Source organism: Oncorhynchus tshawytscha, linkage group LG12 (assembly GCF_018296145.1).
Source record: "Oncorhynchus tshawytscha isolate Ot180627B linkage group LG12, Otsh_v2.0, whole genome shotgun sequence".
NCBI lineage: Eukaryota > Metazoa > Chordata > Actinopteri > Salmoniformes > Salmonidae > Oncorhynchus > Oncorhynchus tshawytscha.
The window spans coordinates 38,137,969-38,142,735 of NC_056440.1; positions in this window are offsets into that span (position 1 = coordinate 38,137,969).

Sequence of the window (4,767 nt, forward strand, 5' to 3'; positions counted from 1 at the left end):
TGAAATACACACATACAAACCCACAACAACACAGATACTGGGGAACGTAACACCTACATTTTTCAAAATAGTCCATGGCATTACCACAGTAAATCTTGAATAATAATTTGTCACGTTTTGTCATTGAAATGTCCAAACTGCATCTGCATCCCAATCATTTGATGTCAATCAGTTTCAAGGGAATATGCATTTAGATCTTTTTGAATGACTGTTTTGTGAGCAAAGTATGCAGATGGTGTTACCAAACTATACAGTGGAACTCACTGTTGAGTTTTGGCCATGTGAGAGATTTTCTTTATACTATTCAGCTAACCATCCTAAAATCTGATAAGAAATGAGAGCCTCACAAGTTTGACTAAATTACCTTATATAGTTCAGTCTAATACGGCTATCTACTTACTTCTGTAGCTCTTTATCAGAAGCACACTTTTTGTAAGTAGTTTAGCTGTCACGCCCTGGTCTTAGTATTTTGTGTTTTCTTTCTTTATTTGGCCAGGCCAGGGTGTGACATGGGTTTATTTTGTGTTGTGTTTATGTATGGTTTTTTTTCGTAGGTTTTGGGATTGTGGCTTAGTGGGGTGTTCTAGCAAAGTCTATGGTTGCCTGAGGCGGTTCTCAATCAGAGGCAGGTGATTCTCGTTGTCTCTGATTGGGAGCCATATTTAGGCAGCCATATTCTTTGAGTGTTTCGTGGGTGATTGTTCCTGACTGTGTTAGTTTGCACCAGTTTAGGCTGTTTCGGTTTTCACGTACGTTTATTGTTTTTGTATTGATCGTGTTTTTCGTCTATTAAACATGTATCGAATTAACCACGCTGCATTTTGGTCCGACTCTCCTTCGACGGAAGAAGACCGTAACAGAATCACCCACCACACCAGGACCAAGCAGCGTGGTGACAGGCAGCGGCAGCAGGAACAACCAAGGTTGGAATATACGACTTGGGAGGAAATAGACAGGTGGGCGGTCGACCCAGAGAGTGCCGGAGTCCGCCTGGGATTCGCTGGAGCAGTGCGAGGAGGGCTATAGGAGAATGGAGTTGAAGAGAAAAAGGCACGGCGGCGCAGAAGGAAGCCCGAGAGTCAGCCCCAAAAATTTCTTGGGGGGCTCAGGGAGAGTGTGGCAGAGTCAGGGTTCAGACCTGAGCCAACTCCCCTGTTTATCGTGAGGAGCCAAGGAGGAGACCAGAACCAGAGCCGGTGTTGGAGGTGAGTGAAGCAGAGACTGTGAAGGAGTTAATGGGGAAAGTGGAGGAGAGAGTTATGAGGAGTTGCTAGTTTGGTGCTTTAGGTACGATATTCGCCCGACGGAGCGCGTCAGGGATTTGATGGCACCTGGGTCAGCCCTCCATACTCGTCCTGAGGTGCGTGTTAGTCGGCTGGTGAAGATTGTGCCAGCCTCACGCACTAGGCCTCCTGTGTACCTACCTAGCCTTGCACGTCCTGTGCCAGCCCTGCTCTCAGGCTCTCCAGTACACCTTCACGGTCCGGTCCATCCTGTGCCACCTTCACACACCAGTCCTCCGGTGGCAGCTCCCCGCACCAGGCTTCCTGTGCGTGTCCTCGGCCCAGTACCACCAGTGCCAGCACCACGCACCAGGTATTCAGTGCGCCTCGCCTGTTCAGCGCTGTCAGAGCCTTTCTCCTCTCCAGCGCTGTCGGAGTCTCCCGCCTGTTTAGCGCTGTCGGAGTCTCCCGCCTGTTTAGCGCTGCCAGAGCCTTCCTCCTCTCCAGCGCTGCTGGAATCTCCTGCCTGTTCAGCGCAGCCAGAGCTGCCAGTCTGCATGGAGCGGCCAGAGCTGCCAGTCTGCATGGAGCAGCCAGTCTGCATGGAGCAGCCAGAGCTGTCAGTCTGCATGGAGCTGCCAGTCTACATAGAGCAGCCAGTGCTGCCAGTCTGCATGGAGCAGCCGGGCTGCCAGTCTGCCAGGATCCACCAGTCAGCCATGATCTTCCAGATCTGCCAGTTAGCCAGGATCTTCCAGATCCGCCAGTCAGCCAGGATCTTCCAGATCCGCCAGTCAGCCAGGATCTTCCAGAACCGCCAGTCAGCCAGGATCTTCCAGAACCGCCAGTCAGCCAGGATCTTCCAGAACCGCCAGTCAGCCAGGATCTTCCAGAACCGCCAGTCAGCCAGGATCTGCCAGAACCACCAGCTATTCAGGATCTGCCCAGAGCCAACTACCTGCCTGAGCTTCTCTCAGTACTGGGCTTCCTCTCGTACTAGGCATCCTCTCGGTACTGGGCTTCCTTTCAGTAGAAGTCCCGAGCTTCCCTCAGTCCCGGCTTCCCTCAGTCCCGAGGTCCTACCTCAGTCCCGAGCTTCCCCTCAGTCCCGAGCTGTCCCTCAGTCCAGTGGGGTCCTTGGTGAGGGTTATTAGGCTAAGGTGAGGGTCAAATCAAAGGACGTGTTACAGGGGGACTAAGACTTGCTGGAGTGGGGTCCACGTCCCCGAGCCGGAGCCGTCGCTGTGGCAGACGCCCACCCGGACCCTCCCCTATGGGTTTAGGTGTGCGGCCGGGAGTCCACACCTTGGGGTGGGGTTCTGTCACGCCCTGGTCTTAGTATTTTGTGTTTTCTTTATTTATTTGGCCAGGCCAGGGTGTGACATGGGTTTATTTTTGTGTTGTGTTTATGTATGGGGGTTTTTCATAGGTTTTGGGATTGTGGCTTAGTGGGGTGTTCTAGCAAAGTCTATGGTTGCCTGAGGCGGTTCTCAATCAGAGGCAGGTGATTCTCGTTGTCTCTGATTGGGAACCATATTTAGGCAGCCATATTCTTTGAGTGTTTCGTGGGTGATTGTTCCTGACTTTGTGTTAGTTTGCACCAGTTTAGGCTGTTTCGGTTTTCACGTACGTTTATTGTTTTTGTATTGATCGTGTTTTTTCATCTATTAAACATGTATCGAATTAACTACTGCATTTTGGTCCGACTCTCCTTCGACGGAAGAAAACCGTAACATTAGCCTACTGCCCTCTCCAGGTTTAGCTAGAATTTAGCCCCTTTGAGAATTCTGAATGGTTGACAATAGCCCTATGACATTGGCCTGTGTCTGGTCTTATGCTGCGCAGAATATCAGATCTCAATAACAATTGGAGAAGTGTTTAGCATCACCAGTAGGCTTAGCTACCACATATTAATATTATATGTTTTCAAAGCTGAATGTGACTACAAGAGACATATTGGAATGTCTGACTGAAATATGGGAGAAATCAACCTTTTTTTCTGGTGTTTCAATTGGTTGATAAAATGCGGGACATGATTATTTGTTTGCGGACGAAGGGCCAAAATGCGGGACTGTCAAGCACAATCCGGGACATGTGGTCAGGCTAGCCTCATAGTGAAATCCTTTCCTTCCTCTGTGGCTACTGCTTTCGGAAGGACGCCTGTATCTTTTGTAGTGACTGGGTGTATTGATACAGAATTCAAAGTGTAATTAATAACATGTTCAAAAGGATATTCAACGTCTGTTTTTTTTTACACATCTACCAATAGGTGCCCTTCTTTGCGAGGCATTGGAAAACCTGGTCTTTGTGTTTGAATCTGTGTTTGAAATTCACTGCTCGAATGAGGACGGTACAAATAATTGTATTTGTGGGGTACAGAGATGAGGTAGCTATTTTTTTAAATCATGTTAAAACACTATCATTGCACACAAGTGAGTCCATTTATTATGTGACTTGTTAAGCAAATATTCACTGATCATAAGCTTGCCATAACAAGTTGAAAACTTATTGATGTTTCAGCATTTCATTTTCATTTATTTGTACAAATTTCTAAAAAAAAAAAAACATAATTCACTTTGACATGATGGGGTATTGTTTGTAGGCCAGTGATGCACATTCAGGCTGTAACACAACAAAAAGTGGAAAGGCTGTGAATACTTCTATGGAAGTTCTATGAGTATCTGCGTCTGGGCATCTGCTAGCATGCTTACCCATAGAACTTCCAGTTTTGTAACGCTAGTTAGCACTGGCTCACAAAACTACCTCTAACTTCCTTCATACTGGACACAGCGACATAAAAATGGCATCCACCAGTTCATCTGACTCTGGGAAAGTAGATTGAGGGAATTGTTGCCAAAAATCCCAAAGTATCACTTGAAGCCTGTTTTAAAATATGCTTAACATTTTTAAAGGATAAAAAAAAGCTATTGAGATTGTGTTGAATTGTGTTTGGGAAGTAAAGATAAACATGGTTTTAAAAGGTCGTGGAAATATATTGTAGCGGCAACTTAGCTGTACCGTGGCTCAACTACCCCATACCCAGGGTAAGTTGTGCCAAGAGACCACCGTGTTTTCAAAACGGATTATTTCTGATTTCAGGGATACACAACATCCTGAAATATATGGAGATATCTTTGTTGGAAAGAATACTATATTTCCCTTGACAGAGTGATGCTGAATGTAAAAATGGCTTAACTTACTCCGCTCTTCCCTAACTTTGAGGGTGGATGAGATGGGTTTCCATGCTACAGTATGTGCCCAGTTAGTAGGAGTTAGGAGAAGAAATATGGAGGAGAGTGGTGACATTGAGACTATAATGAGCTGAAGGCAGAACAGAGGAGAGCAGAGAAGAGAAGAGGACCCAGCTGTTTCACAATTCCTTCAAAGGCCCTTTGATGCCTGTTTAAGCTGGAGCCAAATTAGGAGATGTGCTTGTGCCACAGTCTCCAGCTCCTTTGTCGCTCTTTCTCCCTCTCTTCCTCTTCCTCTCCTTCTGTCTCTCCCTCTCTTGTCTCCCCCTCTACCTGCCTCTCCCACTCGCTCC